At 39.2% G+C, this 27858-nt stretch overlaps 1 long non-coding RNA gene across 1 annotated transcript in view; it reads right to left on the bottom strand.

Moving 5' to 3' along the window:
- The window catches only part of LOC122871011, a 130986-nt gene extending 120733 nt beyond the window's left edge, over positions 1 to 10253 (bottom strand). Inside the window, exon 1 of the long non-coding RNA XR_006376773.1 lies at positions 9925 to 10253. This is a non-coding gene — a long non-coding RNA (uncharacterized LOC122871011). The remainder of the gene's footprint in view (positions 1 to 9924) is intronic.
- Between the last annotated feature and the right edge of the window lie 17605 nt (positions 10254 to 27858).

Genomic DNA, 27858 nt, shown 5'->3' with positions numbered 1-27858 from the left:
CCAACACTGCTGAGTATAGTAACACAAGAGGTTATAATAATAATAATAATAATAATAATAATAATAATAATAATAATAATAATCTTTATTTATAAAGCACTTATCAAAACAAAGTACACAGTGCTTCACATATAGAGAAATAAAATAGTGAATGATAAAATACATAAAAACCAATAAACAGCTCAGGTAAGATCAGGATATGCTTGCCGATAAAAATGTGTTTCGAGAAGAGAAGAGATTTAAAAAACAAAAGACACTTATGTTGGCTTATGAGTGTGCACGTGTTTCACGTGCCAGAATGTGTGCAAGGGTGAAGAGAACAAAAAAGGAAGCAAGAAAACATGGATAAAGTAAAACAAAAAATCAGGGAAAAATAAACTCTGGCTTGCACCTCTGCCAAAGTCCCTGACAAAAATACACAGTCCTTGGTAAAACAGCATAGTGGTTTGAGCTTGGATTTGAGTCTGTTCCTATAGTAACTCATCAGGGTATTACTGCTTTTACGAAAGTAAAGAATTTGAGAACTTGTTTTCCCTCCACTGCTCTTGTGCTTACAGTTGGATGCACAAATTCAATTTTGTCAAATTCACTGTTCAAGTATTCTTTTCAGTTTTCAGTCTTTTGTCTCCAGTTCTCTCACTTAAGAGCTCTGCATTTGGTGTCTGTGTGTCTCAAACGCGCATACTCACATTATTCCTACAGAACTGCAGTTTTGACATTTTGATTAATAGCATTGATTGATCAAAGAGTCATGAAACATTTTTCTGCTGCCAATTATAGCAACAACAACAAATGAAAATTAACGGCAGGGGCTGCGACGATGCCGGAAGTCGCACGATGCGGCTCTGAATTTGCACGTGTTCTGTATGCTGCACGAAGGAGTTAAATGTCACTTCCTGTGTCCACTCTGTGGCGCTAAAGAACACCCACTAAGTATACATCATGTTCCAGTATATCAAGTGTACACCACACCCTGAAATTGTCATGTAAATCAAATGCTGATTGTCACGCAAGGCTTACTTCCTGTTACCAGTAGGTGGCGCAATGACCTAGTCCTAATTAGCATGTAGATGTCCTCAGGCCAGGACTCTTCTCAAACGTGAAATTTTGGGCAGATTGGACCACGTACAATCAAGTTACAACAACTTCCTCTTTCATGGCGAATAATCCGCCGGCGCGGCAATGGCGTTTGATGGAAACTCACAATCTTCCCAATAAAGCATCATCAAGGTCTTAAGACTTTGCTTAACAAATTTAAGGCGGATCTGGTTAATCTGCTACGAGTAGTTTGTAAGACGATAGGGACTGTAACTTGCTGTTGCCAGTAGGTGGCGCTGTGACTATGACTGAATACTGGCATGTAGAAGTCTTCAGGCCGCAACTCTTATCAATTGTGTGACGTTTAGGTGATACATGTATATGTAGGTGAAACGTAGGCCGGGGGCTGCTTTTTTTCAGTTTTGTAGGGGGCGCAATGGAACCATTTTGCCAAGCCCATGCGCTAGACCCACAAAATACGTATATTTTCTCCATGTCTGACAAATGTGCAAAATTTTGTGAGTTTGAGCACCTTTAGCCCCTCAAAAATGATTCATTTGGACAAGGAAAAAAAGCAGTAGCTGCTCAGGCCTTAATATTAATATTATTAATAATAATAATATTAATAATATTATTATTAATAATAATAGTAATAATAATAATAATAACATCTTCAGTTTCAATAGGGAACTTGCAGCAGTCGCTTCTTGGGCCCTAATTAGTAGATGACTCACTCACACACACACACACACACACACACACACCAAAGAGTGACTCATTCACTCACTGGTCAGCTACTGTATGAGCTTGGTAATGTGCTGAAATTATTGATCCGACAAAAGGAACTGACAACCCCAGCTCATCTGAAACAAAAGGAAAAAGGAAATCAATGGTTATTTTACCCACTGGACCAAACACAAAAGCACTCATACAGATACCCCCGTTTTTCACATTAACAATACAGAACCTTTCCCCACCTGCTGCGCTTTGCACACATACGCATACATGGTCTACCCGATGAACGCACTATTGTAGCAGGTAGAGAGGCTCAAAATGATGGAAATGTTTATATATATGTGGTTTAGAAAGAAAAACTACCATCCGTAGATCACAATACTATTTAAGTCATCTTTGGGGCCTGAGGACAACTACTTTCGAGGTTTTGGGAGATTATTCAATGAATCATTTAGCCTATAAAAGCTTTTCTGCCTCTCAACTCACTTAGTCCACCCTCCCCTCCTTCTCTTCCTCTTGCTTTGCAGTTACACTTTGAAAGGTTTTTGTTTTCGCCCTTCCAGTTTAACGGAATTTCTACCTGTATGTTCTGAATTAAATCAAAACCAAAGTGTCCTCGTTATATTTTTCCTCCTCACAATTGTAAACACAGATAAGAAGTTAATCACTCCTTGCGTTTTAACAATCAATTCAATTTGCCTTTTTCCATCATACATTCTTACATTACTGCATTTTGTTTTATGCTCTTCCAGCACACCAGGGAATGAGTGTGTTATCTTTTGAATAGACCTACACTATATCAGTCTGGTTAGTTTTTCTCTTGCCATCTTATTTGTCTTTCATAATATTCTCTCTAGTCTTATTCTTGTTTCTCTCAAAGCCTCTTTTTCCCCCCCAAGATTGTGAATGTTGCAATCCACAACAAAAATAAACAGTTTAGGACATGTTGTGTTCACAGTGTCAAAACTGTCTGCACACACATGCATTGTACTTTGAAATCTACTGATAGAGAAGCGAATAGATGTCATCTGATATGTGCAAATACACACACAGACACACTATAATAATCATATTGCGTACAATAACAATGTGAACATACACATATGCCCACAGGAGTATAATATGAGCATTTGCACACATACAGGTTTGAATTTGTGCACAGTCATGCACAAGCACACAGGATGGATGCAGCCTGATAATTGGCAACAGGTTTCAATGGACTTATTTCAACTAGGAGTGTATTGAATTTCTCTCCTTCCCTTATTAAGGCAGGGGATTGAAACCAGCTCAGATATCAAGGCTGGCACAGACTGTCGGATTGTCTCTGCCACTTAATGGGAGGTTTACTCCCCCTTACTCTTGAAATGATTTTCTCCAGAGAGGTGTGAGGACCAAGGCTGAACTGGGAGAAACAAGACTATTAATAACCAAAGATTCAACTTCTATTTTGGATGAAAACCACTTGTAGTGGAAGCACTTTTTTACATTACTCAGAAGGGTTTGGCACTTGTACATTTCATACAATTGTGTGGTTATATAAATAGTGTCCCTTCAGTTTCATCATAAGGATAATATGAGGTGTTTCCAGGCTCCACAGTTGAGAATTAGGTTCCCATTGAATAAAGAGTTTGGGAGCCTATTAAAAATGTCCTAAGGACTTTTCCCATAGTTATAGTTAAAAAAAATAAAAATAAACTGAGTTAAGAATTTGAAAGGCTTTCTTTTTAAATACATACCGTATGTGAGGATTTGGTTTGTGTGTGTGTGGCTGTGTATTTGTGTATGCATGGCCCGCAGCTACTAATAATCTTTCTTGTCCCAAATGTCATATGGTCACGAGACGCAGCAACGTGATAGGGCAACACCTTCCTTTCATCATCGTCTCACAGCCGCGCATATACACTCACAGATTCTTCAGACACATTAAAAGACTTTGAAAATCATAATTGAAATACACACTGCGTCTCACAACAGATTTCAGTTTTCTGTTTGAGGTAATCACATGTCATATAACGAACATCTCCCTTGTGATACTAATGTCAACACCTCCAGTCAAAAAAATTATGTAATCCAACATGCTTTAATATGCACTGAATAATGGTAAATGACTCAGTTTGGCCTGTGAACTCTCTGGTAAGAGCTGGAGGCAAAACAGGCTTCATGTGAAAATAAGGTCAGCTTAGCTAAGCCTGTAACTTGGGGTGGGAGAGACAAGTAGGAAAAATATAATTAGGTCCATCGCAGAAAAGGTTTCAGTCGTAGTCATCTGGACACTGTTTTCAGAATCAAGACGTTTCAGCTCCCATCCGGAAGTCATTCTCAAATGTGAAAATGGTCTGAGAACTCAGAAATTTAAGCTACTCTGTGTTGCTTAGGCCCCGCCCTCAGGGAGGAGTCTTCCTGAGTGTCAGCGGTTTACCCTGCCTAGTTTCACCTGAAACTGACCTTAAAGTAAACAGCAGAAATTACATTTCTGAGTTCTCAGACCATTTTCACAATTGAGAATGACTTCCGGATGGGAGCCGAAACGTCTTGATTCTGAAAACAGTGTCCAGATGACTACGACTGAAACCTTTTCTACGATGGAACACTCCTGGACAAATGAGGGACTACACTGTCTCATAATTAGGTCTTGATGATAAATATAAATTGTACATAAATCTAATTTAACTAGTGAAAAAAAAAAAGACTAATACAAACACACAGTGAACTTTTCAGTGTTGAGGATGCATGCCGTGGTCAAACTCCAGCCTCACCACAGGGGAGATTAATAGCCATAAGCAATAATTACCAGAGGACAATATGCATCACCCCCCATGATCAGGATATGTTCTCCAGCTGTATTAGATCAACAAGTCCAATGTAAAGTGGACTAAACAGCCTTTGATGTGCACCAGCCTTAACCAACAGAGATATACAGAAACTGCTGCATTTTGCAGCATGTCAAACTTTTGTTGATAAATGTTATGCAGAAAAATCCCTGTAATTGGAAAGATGTGCTGTCCAATAGACACACACCGATGTGTAGAAAACAGCACATCGGTTTAACACTGCAGAATTACCATTTAGAATTAAATAGCCTTTGGCAGGCAGGCACACAACCACGCTGGGAATGAGGTTAATACAGCCACTCACATTGAACCCAACACCATCTCATGGAGCCACTGACACAAATGGCATTGATTTTTAAAGTGTGTGACACACACAAGTCATAGCCTGCCATTGCCATTATGACACCCCCATGTACTGTATGTGTTTCTGTAAATACAGTATAATTGAAATTGTGCTGGTTAGTCCCAGGAGTTATGTGCATAATATTCTCAATGACACTTTCTGGGATGTTTTACAGGCTCAGATTTGTACCGAGTATGAGACGCCTCTAACAAGCTTAACGGCAGAAAGACGGACAGGTAAGCTAGAGGAAACAGAGGCTGCACTCAACATGATGATCACTTGTACTTAATTATCATGCAGCTGCTGTACACACACACGCGCAACCACAATGTGAATGTGTTTAATTCAATCAATGATATCGGCATCAGCACTCGTGATATCTTCTTGATGAGCCATTACCAGAAAAAAGGACGCAAATGCCGTACACAAAGACTGCTGCATGTCATTTCAATAATGACTCCTCCTTTTTCAGGTAAGAGGCACAGCTCCCCACACACACACACACACACAGACAGAGAGAGACCCAATATGCAGCCATACTCTCACCCCCCCCCCCATTGTGGTGCCTTTGTAAAGAATGACAAATGGTAACGTGTGATAAAAGTCATATGCTCATTTCAGTGACATTGTTCCATTGTCTCTGTGGCAGGTAGGGTTAAATGTTGGATGACAAACGTCTCGAAAGCGCCTAAAGGCAGCAAAGACCTGAACAAGCACTATCCCACTTATCCCTAAATGCCCTACCACGAATCTGACCTTTTAGAAAACCATTTCACAACCAGTACCAGATGTTACGAGTTGCTCTCACATTTTCTCAATGTCTTGTCACTATCATCTTGTTTCTCACTCTAATTCCCTTCTTGTTTCCTGTCTTTATCGTCATCTGTGTCCTGTTTGTTGTTTCTGACTTAGATTTTGTCACACTTCTTCCCTCCCCACCCTTTTATTCGTTTTTTTATTGTGTTGTTTCCACTTCACCTCATTCTTTTACTCTTTCATTGCCTTCCTCTTATTTTTGCGGTCTACCCCCCTTTCTCTCTATCATTCTAGTGCCTTAAGCACTTCTATTCATTTTGCTGACATTCGATTTGAGCAAGTCCTTGTCTGACAAATAACCCAATTTGACCTTATTTTGGTGTGAGGAGAAAATTGCTTACTCTGTTACTCCTCTCGTTCTCACTCCCTTGTTATTTTAACTTCTCCAAGTCTCCCGTATCTCTCTCTTTGTGTGTGTGGTCTTAAAAACTGTCATTTCATAGGGTAGAGGTATGCATTACCCTGTCAATCCACCACATGTGCAAAGCAGAAATCTCTAACTTTACACATAGCCACTGCAGAGGTGGTAGAGGACCTAGTGTCTCGACCCTGTTGATATTCAGTTCTATCAAAGTAAAATTTTCAATTTACGAAAACAGGTAGGCTATGACGCCAACAATGTAATCAGCATTCTTCATTAGTAGAGCATGGATTAGATCACCATTCGTGGTGTTTTATAAAAACAACATCATACGAATCATTATAGAATTCTGCTTTAAAGGATCCAGTTTAAGATTTATATGATAATACAAAAAGGTCTTATAAATTTGACAAGTATGGAAAACAGCTTTGCATGAACTTTCTTCCAAAAGTCATGTTGTGTTGTAATGGAATTCTGAATTAAAATAAATGTAAGTCGATATCTAAAACTATTGTTTTTACTCTACCAGATAGCTAATTCCATTGTGTTGCGTCATCAAATGATGGTGATGGGATGGATCCCATCAGTCATTGCTGATTGGTTTGGGCAAAATAACCCTCACACCTGTATGTGCAGAATAATCACACAGAACATACAGTATGTCCTTGAACTGTTTAATGCAAAAGTGTCAGGTTAACATTACAACAGGTTCTCAGTCTAACTACATCTACTGTGAACTGTTTGCATGGTGGAGGGATATCAGGAGTGAGTAACAATAGAGGACGTTCTGCTGTCTGCAGTTATGTCTGACTGCTACACAGCATTAACTAGCTCTACATCATTACATCACAACCCCAACAGAAAACAGCTAACCTGAACATGTCAGACTGAGTAATGAAGGTTTGAGCAGGGATGTGATTTTTCAATCCTGAACTCAGGATTTTGCGACCTGAAAATGTGACGCACATGAATTTTTCTTTTGGGGGGGATATGAGCTTTCCCCTTTCCAAGTATCCACAAGGATGTTTGCGTTCAGCTCAATGCCCGTTAATAGTTGGCGCCATCAAGTGGGATGAACTAAATTAGCTGCCAGCTAGCGATAACTCTACTTGAAAGTAAAATTATACATACATGGACAGCCCACTTACCATGCTCTGGTCTCTGTATTTTCCTGCTTTTTTTGTCCTTTGCCAATCACATGCCTGTTTGAGAACCTCATTCCGAAATCTATCAAAGTCCATAAAATAGCACGTGCAAAATGTATAGAGTTGCAATATGCTCATTGTTCTGTGGTCACACTGTTCAACAGATACTGCATTTGTGGTAATGCTTTGGTTTCAACAAAAGCCTTTCGATATCTTTCACCTTGTGCCCACACAGTAACAGTATTTTACACTCCTGTTGCTCTCTTTTGCTTTCCTCATTTTTTTTTTTTATCTCGACCCATTTCTCTTTGTGAATGCATGCTCAGACTTCCTGACACCTCTCATCCATGTTGCTCTCTCTTTTGTTTGACACCGAAACCTGACCTTTGATCTATTTCAGTAGTTTGTTCTGTTAAAGCTACAAAGCATCTCCTGACCCTCAAACCCGACCTCTGCGATGTATGAAATATATGTTAACATTCTGTTGCCATGAGAGCTCTTCAATCCTTCCTCCTTTCTGTCTCATCTTCTCTTTTGAAGATGCTCGTTTCATGTTCAGACCTGCATACCTGACCTCTACTCCATTTTAAACGTATACAGTATGTTCACAGTTTCTCATAATGAAAGCACTACGTTTCTGACATCCCTTTCCTCTCTCTCATCCTTCCACTCCCTACCGCAGACTCTCAATTTTTCCCTGTCCATCTCACGCCGAGTTTCTTCACATATACCTCTTCCCCTCTGTCTTTTTTCAGTGTGCTCTTTATATTTCCTGGCCTCAGAATCTGACCCCGTCATTTTCTGTCTGTCAAGGCTCCTCACCTCTGCACCGCTGTTTCTACACTATTCATCTCAACAAAATAACATCTCTCTGTGCAATGAGATAAAAAAAAAAATCTTTTCCCCTCTGCCGTCCAACAGCCTCTGCAATGCAGTAACAGATGTTTCACAGAGGAGGGAAGGTTACCTACAGCTGAAGCACATTCATTTGTTCTGACTATTGTGTGCGTGCGTGTATATATATTGGCTGGTTGGAGTGGGGATTAACAAAGTGTTTAAGTTCCCGGTGTCTTGTCCTACTAAATATTTGAACAGCAATGCTGTTTTTTGGTTTAATTTTAAGAATGTGATTTTTTTTTACCCTCTTCTCTTTAGTTTCTCATCTTCTCTTGAAAAACTTATACTCCTACTCCTTTATCTTTTTTGTCTATGTAGTTAACTTTTTGTAATTTTCTTCTTCCTAAATCACTTCACCTAGGTTTCATTTAGTGTGCGTTTCCATGATCTTTTTAGTCAAGCTAGCGACATTGATCTATGGATGGCAATGTTGGTCTGTCCGTCGGTATTAGATGAATTGCCATGAAATCTTGAACAGACATTTATGGTTCCCAGATGATGTGTCCTATCCTAGGCAAATGTTAGCATGCTAATATGCTAAACTAAGATGGTAAACATTACCTGCTAAACATGTTAGCATGGTGACATTAGCATTCAACTCAAAGCAACACTTGAGGCTTTAAAGTAGTCTCACAGAGCCACTAGCATTGCTGTAGACTCGCAGGGCTGGGTTATCCTAGAAAATATGTCGTTTGTGCAATGTGTGTTCAGACCACGTCGGAAATCAGTGAATCAATGAATATGGGAATAACTGCGCACAATTCAGGCCTCAGTTTCAAAAATATAACACAAAAACATGGTTTGGTATTTTGCAATTCATTATTGAAGTATTCCAAACTGTTTAAGCTCCCGTGCCCTCTAGCTGTGATTCAAGTTCAACCCGAAATGATTTGTGTTTTGGTCGGACCATATTATATTTTTTTTGATTGTTTGTTTTTTTAACTCAATGTCAAGCTCTGGAAGGAAGCAGCTTCACCGGATGCCGATTTCCTCGGGCTTCAGCACAGAGAGATCAGTGATCTGAGAAAGAGAGAGAAGGCCAAACAGAACGGCAGCCAAAGCAAAGGGAGAGAGATCGAGAGAGATAGAGGAAGCTAATGAAAGGAGTTGAGTTTGCCCATAGATGCTGGAAAAAAAAGAAAGAAAAGGGGAGAGAGGGAAACATAGATAACAATACAGAAGAACAAAGACAAAGGGGGAGGAAAAACAGACAGAGCAGGAAAGAGGAGGGAGTCAGATGGGCAAAAGAGACAGAAACAAAAGATCTTGGCTAGTTAGAACTGTTTAAAGGCATTTTCAGGCACATGTGCTTTTAATCTTATCTGTTTATCAGAAACTGTTTACTTAACAAATAATGCAGTGTTAACAAAATGGCATTTCATTCTGATCACTGGGCTGTACTACAGGTTTGAGAACCACCATCCATAAAGTCCATAAAAATCACACATACAAAAACTATTTGGTAAAGGGTCAAATGTTACAAAATGCTCAGTTCGCTGAAGATGGTGTACATACTGTAGAAATCAGTCACAGTATAAACCTCTTCAACAACCATTCCCTCTAGATGCTCTTTGGTTCTACAGTACATTGATTGTTTCCACAAAGGCTTTCAAAAGTGCCAAAGACTCAACAACTTTTTGAGATGAGGAGAACTTTAGCATAAATCAATCGACAAACATGACCAATTCCATCTTCAGGCCCCCTGCCACAGTTTGTCTCGTGGAGACTTCATGTATACTAAGCAAATAAGGTTCTTACCAAGTCAAGAAGGTATTCTGGAATCATCTCTGAGGGCTCCATGTCATTATCTGGCTCATTTTTGTTTGCAGCAGAGTAGTAGTTTGAACCCAACTGCAGACACACAGGCACGTGTGGATGGTCTTAACAGTCTTAACTTGATCAATGGGAATGCAGAAGGTTGGCAGCAGGAGATCAGTCCAAACAAGCAACAATAACAAAGGGAGCTAAGGCACAGAGGGCAGAGGTCAAATGGGCACATAGAAGTAGACTAAATAGAGTAATGGGTAGACCAATAAACCTGGAAGGCACCAAAACAAGCTGGCAAGGGGAAGACTGCAACCTGAGGGCTACATATACTAGGGAGCTAAAGGGGAAATGAGGAACAGCAGTGGGATCAGGTGGCTGATCAGGTGATGGCTGAGGCAGGAAAGCTCTCCACTGACGGCTGCTGGACAGGTGGGGAGTGACAGGAAAATGGCTTTAATTACTGCCTGACCTGCAAATAGAAGATGAAGGAGAGGAGAGTGAGACATTGAATGTTTTCATTAGTTTATAATCACCTGAAAATAAGAATTGTTGTGTTTTCAATACCTTAGAATAAGCTGTTTATATTTACAGAGAGATCGGGTCCCCTTCCACTGAGGTCGCCATGTTGCACCGCCATGTTTCTACAGTAGCCCAGAACGGACAAACCAAACACTGTCTCTAGATAGGACCTGGAGTTTCATGGTCAGCATAGTTTCTCCTACATGCTTGGAAGAGGAGGTTGAGGTGAGCGATATTCAAATGGTTGCAAACTGCAATTTCACCGCTAGATGCCACTAAATCCTACATAGTGGACCTTTAAGTTCTCCTGCTGTTATTATATAGAGATCTGTAGTTGTTTTTGCTTTAGGAAATTGACACTTCTCAAAAAACCTCCATTGGTTTTATTTTTAAACTATTTCACTTTCCAAGAAAGAGAAGATGTTATGACTAAAAAGGCAAAAAAAAGATGTAAAAGATAGACATACATAGAAGACATTTCTTGGCAGACAGTGTGTGAAATTGTAGAAGATAAAGCAACCACAGCAGTGCTAGGATCTGTTTGGATATTGTTGAAAAAAATCGACAGTTTTGTCTGCGAGTCTCAGGAGGCTACATCTCCTCAACTTTGAAAACTGCCAAAAGAGCATTCTGGAGACATGTTGACAGGGTAGAGCTGTGTTTGTGTGAGTTAACAGCCTGCAATAAGCATTTTGTAGTAAATGACTGAGCTTCCCCCTGCGAATTTGGATGTCATTATATGTTTTGAATTCTTGTCATAGGCTGTTTGCTTGTATGTTTTTGTGTGTGTTTTTAAAAGCATGCCTTTGTCAGTGCAAATACATGTGTGTATCTGTGCATTTGTCCTTTTAGGCTTCTTGTGTGTGCCCACCTGTCATCTCAAAATACAGTTAACATTTGTATGAAGCACATCAGCTCCTTTCTGTTGTGAATATGATGGTGCTTTTGCCTCTGAACAACTTTTGTTCACCCATCACATCTTGTTTTTTTATGCTGACGTGTGTATGTGTTTGCATACTTTTATGCAATGTTAGAATGTGTGACCTTGTTTATGTGTCATTTTGGGTGTGTGTGTTCTTGTTTGACAGACTTTTGCCTTTTACTTGTTTGAGCATGTTTCTGTTCATTTGTGTATATACACTTTCAATTACTTGCTTGCCCAATTCTAATGTGGTCATGTGTGTCTTGACTCCTGCATTATTCCCCATCCTGTCTGTTTCATGTCAAACAGAGATGGTGATTTGTGTCTTTCCTGTGGCTGGTTTTTCCATCTTCCTCCCTCATTCCATTCGAACACATTGACAAATTCAATACATTCTTCAGAGCTGTGTGGTTGACGTGTTTTGCGAAAGCAAAAATTGCTTTCTTACTGTGTCGCTCAGAAGGGTTCTGTTGTGACAAATCTGACAGTCTGACTGAACAGCTGAGTGGTCTGCTGACTATTTGTCTGTCATTTGACTAGGTGACTGACAAATTTGTGAACAGCTGAATGACTGGCTAGTTTTCAGACCGGGTGACAGACTGATTGACTGTCTGCTTTGTTGACAGAGTTATTGACTGGATGTAAATCTGACTGACTGTCTATCTGTCTGTCTTGAGTCATGGCCCTCTTTGACCCAACTGGTTTGATTGGAGACGAACGCTGTGGCCATGTGATTGGGTTGCACACATTGACTGACTTGTGAAGACAGACTGATGCCAAGCTGTTAAGGCTCACAGAGGTTGTGTTTCCCAAAAAAGAAACAAAAACACAAAGTAGCATTCAAATTAAATCATTATGGTATTAATAATGAAAACTTAAAATCTCACTTTAAACCTGTAATAATTATTTTTTTGGCCACTTGGGGGCAGCGGAAACAAGCTGTAAACATTACACTGACATATTGTCATCATGTAAGTTGATATGTGGAACTTGTTAGCAATTCGTAGCCTATTTATACATCCAGCAGATACAAAGCAGCATTAGCATTCATTTAGAGCCAAGTTTGCGTCCACCTGACAAATGTAAGTCCAGTATTCACTCACTGTTTTGGTCTCCACAAACTCCTGAGGGAAATATCTGGCTCTTTAGCTGCTAAATGCTCCACTATGCTCACCAGCTAGTCTCTAACTGTGTCTGTGTGTTGTTTGGTGCAGGGCAGGTAAGGTACAGTGGCTATTTAGGGATTTTCGCTGAAAACAGCTCCCTCCTACGGCCGAAAATGATTCTCATGAGAGCAGTGAGAGTGAACCAAAACAGTAAAGTTGCGGGCCAGAAAACCAAAACAGTGAACTGGAAGAAGCTCAAATGCTCCATAGAGTTGAGGATAACTACAGAGTTGGGTGATAAATATTTGTGGGTTTGTCACTATGAGTGGCCCCTTTAACATAGAAGTAGTCATGTGATTCATTGTTAATATAAAATTATTGATTATAGAAGCTTTAAATAAGCAACAATCAAAGTAAAATAAAACATCTTTAGGTATGATTTATAAAGAGTTTAATACTCAAAAACTCAGGAAACTCTGCTTTATCAGGACTGTGTGGGTGTGGCTTGATCAGATGTGATTGACAGTGACTAAACAACCCACCAACTGGTCTCAGATTGTGAATTAAATGTTGCTAAATCTTAATTGGTGCAAAGAAGTATGTGATATCAGCTTTTCTAAACAAGCCCCGCCCACTTCAAACCAAAGAGAAGAGCAATCTCTCATGTGAAATAATCAAACTTGTTCCAACTTTGGCAGAAGGTGTCTCCCATCACTTATAGTATGAAGCTGACTGAGAAAAAAAATGTTTTAGGGCCTTAAAAATGTGTGTTATGACAGCATCAGCTGTTTGTGGTAGTTGTGTTTCCCCATGTCAAAGTGGAAGGAGTGATACTTTCACTAAAGCCAAAGAAAGATAGCAATCAAGTTCATCATCTCCTCTCACCTCTACAGTCAAAGTCAAGGTGCTCCCCCTGCGTCCCATCTCTTTACCCCCGCCCCCATCTGCTCTCGTTCTCCCCTGCTACTATACTTAAAAGCCCTATCTTTCTGATTCTGTTTACAGTTTTCCCTCTCGCTATCTCTTATTTATTTTTGTCTACACTCTGCTTTTTTTTAGCCCATTGCATATTTTATTCACACATCAGTCCCTGCTCTTTCTCTTTTTTTATCTTTCCTCCTCACTCTCTTCCATTCACATGCTCTTTTTTTGGCAGTCATCTTCTGCCTTTTCTTTCACTCTCTTATTCTCCTCCTCAGTCAGATTGTTGATTTTAGCCAAGGAGTGGGAGAGATAGAGAAGGTCACTGTAGAGATGAATTGAGCTTGTATCAGTCTGGCATTTCCTCCCCTCCAGATTGGTTTCCTCATGCCCTGTAGTCACATGATGCATAATTCATCTTTCCCTCGCTCATTGTCTTTAATTTTTGCTGCCCTCTTTCCTCTTTCTTATCTCTCTTTTTTGGCTTTCGCTTCTTTTTCTTCTCACTATCTGCCCGTCATCTCTCTCCATCACTGTTTTCACTCTTTGTCTTCTTTTCTTTCTTTTGCTCTCCCATCTTTTTATGTCTCTCTTGACTTGCTTTCTTCCATTTTTCAAGTTCTGTTTCTCTCGATCCCCATGTCAAGTTTTTCAGTTGCAGATATCAAGTGAGGCTGAGAAGTGAGTATGCAAAGCTGTTGGAAAGAGATGGTGTATGAAAGTTAAAATGTGTGTGTGTGTGTGTGTGTGTGTGTGTGTGTGTGTGTGTGTCCGTTGGAATCTCTCCCTTAATGTCAATGCCTGCCTGCATAGTGTGTGTATATGCATTCATGCTTGTGTCTGCACCAAGTCTTTGTCAATGTGAGTTTACATGACAATGTGTCGGTCAGTCAGCCCACCACTTTGGTTTAGACTGAAATATCTCAACAACTATTGGACTGATTGACATACAATTTGGTACAGATATCCCTAGTGGCCAGAGGATAAATCCTAATGACTTTGGTGATCCTCTTGACTGGTGATGACTTTTCCTTTAGTGGGACCATGAGTTTGACATTTGTGGTTTTAAGTGAAACGTCTCACCAACTATTGGATGGACTGACATGGAATTCGGTACAGACAGTCATGTTTCCCTCAGGGAGCTTTGGCGATTCCCTGACTTTTCATTTAGCGCCATCATCAGGTTACAATCACTCCAGTATTTGGTTTATGACTTAATACCAGCAAAACTAATGACATTCCCATCAGCCTCAGCTGTACTTTGTGTTTAGTACTAATTAGCAAATATTAGCATGCTAAGATGGTGAACATCAACAAGTCAAGTCATTTTTATCTACTTAGCCCAATATCACAACCTCTATATTTAGACCGTTGTTAGTGAGCCAACGTGCATGCTGCCTGTTGCCGTAGCTCCGTCTCGTCATCTTTATTGATATTATTCATACCTATTACTGCTGTGCAATATCCTCTGTCTCATTATAATCTTAATAAGCTACACTTAACTTGACAGTTCATGCACTATTACCTTATACCATATTATTATCGTCAACCGGTAAACTCACTTTGTACTTCACACTTATTTTTTTTTATACCCACTTGGTACTTAATTTATTTATTTATTATATTTTTTGCCTAGTACTTCTATTCCTGTGTAGCTGTAACAAAAGTTTCCCCTCGGGGATCAATAATGTATTTCTGATTCTGATTCTGATTCAATGGGTAACATTATACCTGCTAAACATCAGCATGTTGGCTTTGTCATTTGGACCATTTTAGCATTTTGATGTTAGCATTTTGCTCAAAGCGCCACTGTGCCTAAGTACAAGCCATGGATGTACAAAGAGTGCCACCAGTCAGCCTTGCTGGCAATCTGCCCCAGTGGCCAATCCCAGTACTGCAATGAAACAAATCTGCGCCACCAAAAGGCATTTTCCTCATAGACCACCATTATAAAAGAGATGTTGAAAGGACACCTCACAAGCCAAACAATTTTATTAGGAATTTTTAAACCAATCTATTTTTGTAAAACTTTCCCAGAGCCTAGAAAAGCTTTTTCTGTGTGCATGACATCAACCTAGTGTGAAGTCTATGGACCGAGCAGGACTGAGTGGATTGGGTCAGGGAGTGAAATACTAATGTGGGTGGGCAGTAGGCCGCACAATACAGAAGCAAACAAGAAAGCGGCAAAACTTTATTGGCCTCTCCGCTGCGTGAGCAGTTTTCATTTAAATGAATGGACGCCATCTTGGGGTCCGGTATCCAGTTCTTGTAATATATCATGGTACAGGTTCACAGAGCTACAGTGTGGCCGTAGACTCTTTGTCTTGTTTTCTTATGTGTGTGTGTGTGCGTGTGTGTGTGTGTGTGTGTGTGTGTGGCCTGTCTCCAGATTTATTCCCTGTGGTAACATCATCATTACTCTCATCCACTGTTAGCGCCCTAATTTTGAGCTAGACTATGTTTATTGCAATCTAATGTTTGGTTTTGTCATAAAAAATGACACTAGCACTTTCCCATCTGCAGAGGAAACTGTCTCCTGTAGCTGTACAGTACACTACACACTTTATACACACACACACACAGACTACACAACTAAGTGTTTCACCTCCTGAATTGCTCCTAACAAATGAGTGTAAATAAGGCCATTTAGGTGTAAGTACGGTACTTCATCATTTTTCCGCAGCAATAATTATTGGACTATTGTTTTTTTTGTTTTGTTTTTTGTTCATTTCCACCCAATGTGGAACCGGCTGGCTGGTTGAATTATGCATGTTTGTTTGTTGGTTTCATTACAGAAGCAGATGTCTCAGCTGGAATAATGGAGGATTTTAGAGTGTTATTATGCTGTAGGGTTTTTTTCCCCCCTGTTGCTCTCTGGTTGGAGAGATGATGAGCACTTTGGGGTCTTTCAGCTCAATATGAATGAAATCTTCAGACACCACTGCATATATTTGATTATAGTTCTCAAATCTACCAAGCACTAGTGAAGGGGTCAGGGATGGGTTTGTTGTTGTGTTGCCAATATGAGTCCAGCCTCATTTCCTTGTTTCTGCTCTCTATTTCTCTGTGTCACATCATCCCTGAGCTTTCAGCAATAATGTCGTTTCATCCAGAATTTAATATCCGCATTGTAGTCCGCATTTCTCTACACTAACGCATAATTTAACAATGTGACGAAGGCTGAAACACAAGTACTGTACATCATGCATCTCTGAATCACACAAACTATTTCCTGTCACTCACAGACATTACAAAAACAAACTACTTTCACACGTGCAAATCACACAAGTACTTCTATACTCTGCAGCAGAAATGAACACCAGTGCAGACTGTATCAGTCTCTTTTAGTGAGCAGTGTTGGCAGCTGCAAACTAATACTTTCTAATAATGTAATTTATATGATAGTTTACTACCCCTGTGGGGATTTTTTTTTCCACTTGTGTCCAACTGATGCAATAAGGCCTTGGTGACCTTTTAAACCCTGCTCTTAGTCCTTCAAACCTTGTAAAACTGTAATTGTATTTTTGCCATTCCGACCCAGACTATGAGAAAATGTGTATGCTAAAGTTCAAATAAATGATAACTACACTGAATGTACAATATCTGCCTTATATTGAGATGCCGCCCTGCTTGCACAGTTCACATCACAACTGGCTCAAAGCATTAAAAAATCCTTCTCTAACATGTCTATTTCCATCTGCACTTTGGTAATACTAAGTTTCACCTCCTTTTTCGAAGTTGCCTCAAGGCTTAAAAGACCTTCTTCGACCCATCTCCTTGATCATCATCATCTCCCTTAGGCCTAGCTGTAACACGCCAATGTGTTTGAAATTTGCGTTATGCTTGGTAAAGGTCCAAGGCATCCACAACATATGATTAAAACGTTCTCCAATAGGTAGTAGTCTGGGATGCCATTACCTGATTGAAGTAAAATGTCTGATTTCTAGGAGATACACAAAATAGATGCACTTGTAAAAGTAAATGATACTCTTAACTTGACTAAAAGGATGTTTTATGGAAGAATAATCTATGACATTTCTTTGTTGTCTAATCATTGCAACAACAAGCAGTTCCTCCTCACAACAGATAACATACAACAAATAAGATCTTTGATGCTCCCAGATCCGAGAACCAGCAACATTTTTTGCAAAGCAAAAGAACTATTCTAAATATCTGTTTTCATATCCGACTTGCGTCTCAGGTTAAACACCCTCTTGAAAAGTACAGTGTCAAAATGTCTGCCTGTGGTCACATTCTCCTCTCCTCACAGATGATCAAGTTCCCATTCCAACACTTGTCGCTTGTCATCTTTATAATTTTCGTACTTTTAAATAACATCTAGCCTGAGGTGAAAGTAATCCTCACAGACATCACAGATGTTAAAGAGGCAGGAAATCAACATATCTTATGTGAAATGTAAAAAGTAATGACTTCACCATGATTTTAACAGGTTTTTCCTGATTTATTGATATTTCTCAAAGATCATTAAAAATAAAATATCAGGCAAATGGGTATTTAAACCTGAACACACACGGTCATAGGCAGGGGCGGCAAGGTAAGCAACTGGGGCCACAAACCCAAAGGGGCCCCTAACAACTATACATTTATGATTATGTTTATATGTAAAGCATATACATTTATCTATATCATGAAATAACTTACAAAATCCCCTCAAAGCGCTTCTTTTTTGATTGTCAATGTCCCTGGCCAGTTATGAGTTACATGTACTTTACTTTAATATTTCCATTTTATGAAACTGTATACTTGTACTCCACTTCTACTAGGAGCTATTCAATCACTTAAATTTCAGTGGGAAAACGTACTTGTTATTCTATTGTATTTATCTGACAGTTTGTCACTGGTAACTTTGTAGATTCAGGATTAACAAATACAGTAATATGTGATGCATAATTAGATTGAACTAGCCCACAGTACAGTATATTAAGTATAGTTCAAATTAACTCCACTTTAAAAAGACTTTAAGTAAATGTAAGTACATTTTGTTGATAATAATTGACTTTAATCTAAGTAAAATCTTGACTGCAGGACTTTTAATGAAGTATTTTTTACAGTGTAGTGTTAATAGTTTTGATGAAAATAAGGCACAAGCCTCCTTCATGCCTTATTTTCATGGCTGAATTTGTCAATGGCCCCCAAATAGCTAAATCGACATGGTCATGATATACTGTATATACTGTATATGTATAGTATGTCCTTTTTATTATTTGTATGCATCCTGAAGCTTAACATAAGATGAGGCAACTATCAACATGAGCAAAATCTAATATCACAAAAGCTATTACTGCTGCTAGTTAAACACACTGAAAACCTATTAAGTAAAGTAAAAGATGTATTTTCATTTAATAAAGCTACAGTATGAGAGCAATATTCAAAATGTACGATAACAACCCCTTAAAGCCATTCCAACATGAACCCAAAGTATGCGGAAATGCATGGTTAGCTGTTTGAAGCTGTCAGGCAGTAGACAGTGTGCCTAGCGGGACCATGGCTGAGTTAGCTTCTCCATCCCAGCGTCTTCCTTCATGTCTGGGTCACGGACACCTCCTCCTCTTCCTCACTAGTTGGAGGCCACAGGACTCCCTTGTGGTCTGCAATGAGCTGCAGAGTCAGCATCTACTACACACACACAAACACACACACAGAATTGTGTATACACATTGATATGCACCATGTCTAAGGACAGGCATACAGTACAGAAGCAACGGTATGAACTAGCACTAATGCAACATGTAAGCATTATGCCAAACAGACATACACATAGATAGATGCCCTCACCTATAAGACAGCATGCTGGCACACTGTGTATGCATGTTTGTGCACACACTCGTGATGAAGAGAAGCCCTTTAGAGGCAGGATTAATGAAGCAGCAAACAAGGCCACACTGAGCCACAGTCTCCTCAAGCTCTTCTTTGCAATTCTTTTTTTCTCTCTTCATTTGATGTTTGACTCCACATATGTAACTTATGTGCCACAGGCTCTCTTTTTCTTTGCTTCTGTGTCACTCTATAGCCTACAGCTCTCTTTTTAATGTACTTATTTTACTTCTGCTACAGCACCTGTCAGATCCATTGAAGTGGAGGGTTTGTAAGGAAGAGGCATTGTTACAAGCTTATCATACAAAAGTATCATTTTACATGCCTCCCACAAAATTACCTCTTAATTTAAAAAGCTAGCCAGCCTAATAGCTAGTGAGATAGATAGATAGATAGATAGATAGATAGATAGATAGATAGATAGATAGATAGATAGATAGATAGATAGATAGATAGATAGATAGATAGATAGATAGATAGATAGATAGATAGATAGATAGATAGATAGATAGATAGATAGATAGATAGATAGATAGATAGATAGATAGATAGATAGATAGATAGATAGATTCTCACACATACACAGTACAGTATGTAAGAGTGCTGGTATTAAGTGTGGTGTGGACACGATCCCCTATGGCCAAGCTGAAACTCAGGGATATTAGGTTTCCTTCCTCTAACCCCAGTACTGGTAATGATGAAACTATAGGGCACACATACAGAGAAATACGCATGGTGATTAGAGTATAACGATCACAGCATGGTCACAGAAATAGGCAATAAAACATACACATACATGCACAGAGACACACAGAGAGAAGGCTACACGCTTGGGAATGTTCAGCAGCCTGTAAACAGCATTACACCTAATTGATTTCCTCTGCAGTCAAGACTGTTTTCTGTCTCCACCCAGGTAGGGCAGTAAATGAAGCCATCAGTGATATCATTAAAGAAATACATGTCAGTGTACACATCCCAATCAGCTACATTTAGCAATGATTATGAATAAAACAGATGACCAATCTGTTAAAAATAACCACGGTGTTGAATGTTTTAATCCAAAGTTCTTCTGTCCTCTGCCTGTTTCTCTCTCTTTCTCTCTCTGTGGCACAGTGACACCTGCTGACCAACGGAGGAACTACATACAGGTGGTTTAAAAAAAAAATATATATATATATATATTATTATTATTATTATTATAATCATAAGGCAGGCAATATTCCAGCAATTTCCCACTCACACATAGTACATACTCAAGCACACTCACATGCAAATATATATTTATACACACACACACACACACACACACTGCATCTTTTCTGAGACTTTCCAGGAAAAAGAAAATGCAGAAGATAAAAAATTGGGTTGGATTTGGTGCTTTTGTTTACTTTCTCCAACTGAGCAGGAAATGGTAATCCCACTGTGTTTAAATAGCAGTGTATGAAACCTCCACCATCTGACACTGTGATGGGCTCCTTTAGTATCAGGCAGACCTGTGGGTGACAGAGCAGGGAGGATGAAAAGACAAAGGAAAAGAAAGCATCAGGTGGGGGTGGTACGGTGCCATGGTGACCTGAGATGCATGAAATGTCACCTCTGAGAAATGTCAATGCCTAGAAAAATGTTGGAATTCATATAAGAATGGCATCAGATGACTGCACAGTAAAGGCAGTGGAAAAGCACAGACATATATTAGATACAGACTTACTGTATGTTTACCCACACATTCATCATTATAGTGTACAACAACAGTGTGTGGAAACACACACCAACACAAAGTAAGGATCAATCATTCAAATATATCATTCTATTTGGATCTACAGTGGGCTTTTAATGGAGTTTGGGGAAAGATTAGAGAAACATTTAGGTTGCAAAGCAGATATTACACACAGCCACAGCTAAATGTGGATAGATTAGGTTACATGAGGCAAAAAATTACATGAAGTCATCTTTCAGTCTTGGGATAAGTGTTGTGAAATAGTTTAGGTTTTGATTTGAACAATACATATTTTAAATGATCATATAACCTCAACACACACACGCACACACACACACACACACACACACACACACACAAATAGAAAAAGCCAGCATGACCATGATGTAACCAATAGGGGATGCTGTTGCTCTTATATGCTTGAAGTAAATCTATGCTGCTATAGAGCACAGTATACTGTACTTGTCTGATTCTCTTTATCTCTCCAGTGATTGCTATACATTTAAGTTTTAGCCAGAGTCAACTTGTCAACATGTATCCAATGTGTTTGACATTTACTTTTAAAACTATGGAAAAACTGTGGGGGGAAAACTCATTAAAAGTGAGAGTGATTTGTTGTTGTCTTATTAGATACATTTCTGGATGTTTTTGTCTTGTTTTTGTAAAATAACAGTTCATGATTCTGGAAAAAATAACTGTTGATGGAAACACTGTATGAACCTTTACTGTTCAGTCCGCTGCTCAGTATCTCACATCTCTCAGAGCCAACCAAACCATCCCATGCACATATTGTTTTGGTGTGTGTGTGTGTGTGTGTGTGTGTGTGTGTGTGTGTGTGTGTGTGTAGCTTTCCTTCATGCATGCAAGTCAGTGTGCCCCTGACAATGCAGTCAACACACACAGGATGTCTCACTACTAGCTTTTTAGCTGAAGGCTTTTTACACTCCCTGCATATAGTTCTGTTTCTGTGTATGTGTGTATACACATCTGTCTGTTCTACTAAATTGAAAAACACTCAGCTGGAAGACAAAAAAAACCAAACAATTAAGATTAAATAATGATCATAATAACCTTGCTGAATACAGTTTAAATACTCCATAACCATGCACTGTACCCCAATCTGCTCCAGTGAAGCTGCTCAAATACATGACTGTGGCTGTGCTGCGTAGCTTCCAGGTGTGTACAAAGGATATATAGAAGGGTTAAACTTAATGATTAGATGCAACATAGTAAATATCATAAATATAAATGGAGAAGTAAGAGGAATTATGAAGAGAACATTTCTGCAAAAACAACTTATCATCTAATTGAAAGTTGTTTTCAACATAATTCGACCACCTGTCATTAAATCCCTGGAAACCCTCCAGTTTACTCACAAGACAACAAAAGAGGCCTAGATGATGCAGTGGCCCATCTCCTGCATTCACTTATACAACGTCAGACACTTTCAATAACAGACCACTGTTCATTGATTTCTGCTCTGCTTTCAATGCCATCCAGTGGCATGAGATGATTAAAAAAGCTCCTTAAAGCACTTTAAAGTTCTCAGCAGTTTCCTTTAGCACACCTCACGCAGTTAAGGTTGATAACACACTGTCAACCACCAAAGCAACTGTCATTACCCCGGACTGTTTGCTCAGCCCATTTCTTTTTACTCTCTATACAAAAGGCTTTTACACCTAACACTCCTCCAGTAACGCCTATCAACAGTAAATATCTTACTTCACCAAAGGTGTACTTTTCTTTTTCAAGTTAGTGTTTCCAAATCGCCTCCTCCATCTGTATGGTATAGATCTTCTATACTTAACCATACAAAGCTCAGCAAAAGTTCAATCACAGACTTCTTTATTGCTTCTTTTCTCCTCTCCCTATTATACACTGAGCTTAAAATTCAACTCCAGGTGGATTCACATCATCCAATAAGTGTAAAAAAAAATATCACTCCTCACCCTTATCCAGATGGGAGCCAGTCACTAAAAAGCATTCTCCTTATTAAACCAATCAGATGCAGCTTCCAGCTCCCAACCTCCACCCTTCTGCTGGCACCAACTCCACCAAGTGGTGCCAAGAGTGTTATGTTGCTAACCAGTTTTGGGACTTCAACCATATAAATTTTTGTGGTCTTATCCAGAGTCAGATGAGGAGATCAACGTCAAATTGTTGGTCCAGGATCTGTAACTGGAGACAGGGAGAAGCTGCAAGCTAATCTCTGTCAAAAGTAAGAAAAAGTACACCTTCCAACAAGTTCCATCCTCCCATCAACTTCACCTTTGATTTTAACTTTATTGGGCACTAAAATTAAAATTGAAAACTAAAGGGTAAATTTGTCTTGCAGTCAATGACAAAACAGCACACACACACGGACTTGAACATAAAACATAATAAAATACATAAAACACTCACCAATTTTATGTGAAAGACTAACCAACAGCATAATAACAACAGGTGACAAGATGAGCTAAATTAGGCTAAACATACTTTGGCCCAACAGTATCACTTTGCTGGACACACAGAGATCAAATTGAAAATGGTCTTCTCATCTTTTCCTGGGTTTGACAGAAAACAAGAGGCTTTCCCATGACATCCCAAGTTTCTTTAACTCCAGTTGCAGTCAATAAAATAGCATCTCTGCTGTATCATCATTGCTCTATAATCGTATATGCCTAGGTATTCCTCCTTTAGGACACTGCCATAAATGTGTTGTTAGTTCATGAAATGTCAGGTTCAAGAAGTCAAGTGTGTCTGTATCTCAACTCTGCATGAGACTCATTCATCCACTCAAAGCACAACAGGATCAGCAGCAGTGAAATGAGACAATTTACTGTAATTGTATCTCTGTAAGGGTCATTTACTGCAATCATATAGCAGTCTTTAGCTAATGTAGTGATCTCTGCAAACAATGGAAATCCTGCAGTGACCTGCTGTGGGGAGAAAATAGTGTCTCCCCCCCCACCACTTCCTCTTTGTCACTTCCAACACCTTGTGGGATCTCTTTTTCCGTAGCACAGTGATCTGGCTGGTTTTGGTGAGCTCAGTTTTGCTGGGTGGGTGTGTATGAAAGTCACTCTGCTCCATCTCCTTATCAAATATCAAATATATATATTAAATATCCCTTTGAATGCTAAATAAGATCACCTTAACCTTTAATGGAAGAATAATTATGCTCTCAATCGCATGTGAGGTGAGATAGAGGGGCAACAGGAGGATAATCAAAAAGGGTGAAAGGCAGGATGAACTGACAGGCAATAACAAAGAGAAAAGACATTAAGACACATTTTAGAAAGTGGCAAAAGCATGTGCAGGAGATAAAGAGGGGAGGAAGACCAGGCAAAATAACCAATATGAGAAACTGGGTGACCCCCCCCTGTCCATAAACAAAGTATAAGTACCAAGCACAATAAAGTTTCAGTTTATTTTGGAAAAACATGTTGAGGAAAAGCAGCATCATTTGATGTGTCCAGCAAAATGTGTTAAAAAGGAGTCAACCTCTAAGTTTCCATTTATATATTCTCTTAAGTTTAAACTTGGTTTTATTAACTTGAGTGTTAGTGGCTAAAGATGATGATACTGAAATATGTCAAGGATTTCAGACAACTTTTCAGATGTTGCTCGTGTTCGTGCTCCTCCTTCAACTTGCACCAGATGGCGGCATTGGGCTATATGTTGGTGTGTGCTGAGCCACTCTGAGTCATAAGTTTATCATGCCTACAGCCTGGCACAAATCATCACTCAGAGCCTCCTGAAGATGTGCTGACACTAGTGGAAGATAATGGTATTCATCATAAAGGGATGAAGCTTAAAGAATAACAATGGAAAGCTCTCAGAACAACAGCCCATTGTGTTAGATTGTAAGCAGTGTGATGAAAGCCCCACGATGCCCCACAGCAAATCAAATGAATATTGGACAGAGAGTAGTCTCATAGATATGCCTGCAATGTCAATTGCTGAAACAAAAAACAGCTTAATGGCTATGAAACCATCAATCAAATGACTGCAATTTCAGTAAAAGACTCACCTCTCCCCCTCATATCTGTAGTTCATGAAGACAATTTCACAGCAGTTTTACAAATTGCAGCTACAGGCTAGTTGATTAATAAACATTTCCGCCCTTCTATTGATTTATTTAGAACAATAACTTTTACAGGCAAGACCACAGGGAGGTGGAGGTGTAAATACTTTAGATGAATAAAAGTATGACAACTGTTTCCCTCCTCAGGCTTCCTGCACTGTAATCAAATTGAATCTAACTGAATGCTTCTATAATTCATTGAAGCCTCTATAGTCTTATGTTTGTGTGTGTGGGTTTGTTGTCAGCGTGTGTAAATGCACGAGCCGTGGGGTGCCTCAGTGTGCCTCGGTGTGTGTCTCTGAATATCACTCCATTTATATTGGTTCTTTTTTTTTGTGTATTTCTGTGTGTATGTGTATAATTTATTTTCCACACAGCACATACAGTGGAATCCATGAAATCTTCATGGTCCTAGCATGTCTTCTTGCCACCTTCATGCCCTACTAAACTCAAAACTCTTCACTGTGTGTGTGGGTGGGTGGGTCGGTGTGTGTGTGTGTACAACAATGGTGTGTGCCCTTGATGTCCCTCTGTGAGTGTTTCCATGCATGAGTACATCTGTGAGAGAACGTCTCTTCTTTATCTCCACCCTCACACGCCAACTAGTGGAGTCTCCATGGACCACACACACACACACACACACACACACACACACACAATAAACATAATAATTACATGTCAAGTGTTGCCCTGTGCCTTCCAGCTGATTAAAAATGGTCAGTTGCTGTGGTGATGTTTTCAAGGTCAGATAGACAGTGTCATTTGAAGGATTTAACCTGTGAAGCCCAATGGATGCTGAGCATTTTTTGAGGGATTAGCTTTGCCAGGATTGGCTCACATTTCAAGGACTCATTCTGATATCAAAGGGGGAAAAAATCGAATGTTTCCATTAATTCAAATATAACCATTAATGATTCATTGGACACGTAAAGTTGAGATGCATAAAAAATGAATAAAAATCCTCTCCCATCCTTCAACACCTGTGAGCTCTGAGCAAACCACATGACTCCCAAATGCTCCAATACTGTATATTATTTTGCTCACTTTTGCCACAGGGATCATTAAACTTACAGTGAATCCAATACACCCAAGGCTCTCTGTGAATTTTCTGGGTGCAACTTTACATGTAGAACTTTTTTCTTTTATGTCGAATCCAGGTCAGATGAAGATATTGGAAGGAGCAACGTGAGTTGTATCTATCTTCAGTAGTCTCCCCCCTGGTGAAACTTGGCTGTGTGGGAATGTGTGGTGTGTGTGTGTGTGTGTGTGTGTGTGTGTGTGTGTGTGTGTGTGTGTGTGTGTGTGTGTGTGTGTGTGCGTGCTTCCCTGGTTGGAATTGGCTCCAATCACCTATTTGATGTGGAAGGTCACCAGCTAGATGACCGCTTTCTGCCAATTCACTCTCCCCTCTCTCGCTCTCTCTCTCTCTCTCTCTCTCTCAGTACCTGCATACGTTTTTGGAAAACATACCCACAAATACACGACTGCAAATATGTATTTGTATGTGTTTCTAACCACATGTGTGTACATGTATGCATACTTCTGTTTCTTAACTCTCTAAATGTCCCATTTACGTGCATGTTTGCATACTCAGGTGTGTGTGTCTGTGCACATTCATGTTGTCTGTGAACATTCTTATGTGTCTGAAGTCTGTACAGTCTACGGCCTGAATGTCTTCTGTACTTTTTTTCTCTCACATGGTTAAGAATGCAGTTTGTGGTCTTCGACTCCAGCAGTGTGAAAGGTCCACTTACAGTACTTGAGACATAATGTGCTCGTTTCATTTAGTCCTGAGAGTCTCTTGACTTATTGACTGAGCTACTACTGGACATACTTAGTCACAGGTCGTGGGTTGTGTGTGTGTGTGTGTGTGTGTATGTATTTAATCACTGTAGCCACATATCCTTCTATGTCTATAGCAGTGGCTCCCAACCTTTTAAGTCACAGCCCTGTCAGATGACCACTTCATCGCCACTTTTATTATTTCTTTACATTTATTTAAACTTTTTTTGACCATTTAACCACATTACTTTGAACTATTTCACCATTTGCCCATTACTTTTAGCTGTCAATTTAAATATATGTAGCTATTTCATAGTTTTCTTTTCAATAAGCTATTTTTACTGTTTACCCATTACCTTTAGCTATCATAACTATTTATTACTTTTAGCTATTTCTTAATTTATCCTTTACTTTAAGTTAACAATTTCAACTGTTTAATCATTACTTCAAGCTAATTAACTATTTTAACTGTTTAACCATTAGGCTACTTTTAGCTAGGCTATGTATTTTAATAATTTCGGTTTTGACTTCTCTGCTCACTTGCTAAGTAGTTTTCACCTGTTTTATACAGTCTATGGTTTTCACGCATCTTAACACCTGGTGTTCAGGTGTTACAGCTGATATATATATATATATATATATATTGTTTTATCATTCGAATCATAATTTTAATTTTCTTTTTTTCAAATTAGTTGAGCTAACTTACGCCACAATCTTTCCACATCCCCCCAAATACCCCCTGGGGTACAGTAGGCCTACCCCTGATTGGGAATCACTTGCTCTAGATAGCTATTTTCTCATTGAGAACATCTCAGTATCTCAAACTGAAGAAATTACAGTTAGATAAACCTATTTTAGAAAACCATTGCAAGTCTGCAGGTGTAACCTTCTTCATATAGCATCTCAATAAAGCCTACAACATTTAGGTTATTGTCAAATGTATGTTTGATAGGTCTATTAAATGACTTCAAGCACCCTTAATTTAAAAGAGCAAATTTTATGGAGATATGATGCAGACAGTTATGGATGCATGCAGGCCAATCAATGTCCACAT

Source organism: Siniperca chuatsi, linkage group LG23, assembly GCF_020085105.1.
Source record: "Siniperca chuatsi isolate FFG_IHB_CAS linkage group LG23, ASM2008510v1, whole genome shotgun sequence".
Lineage (NCBI taxonomy): Eukaryota > Metazoa > Chordata > Actinopteri > Centrarchiformes > Sinipercidae > Siniperca > Siniperca chuatsi.
The sequence above is the reverse complement of the archived record's forward strand: the minus strand, read 5'-3'. Positions and strand labels throughout refer to the sequence as shown.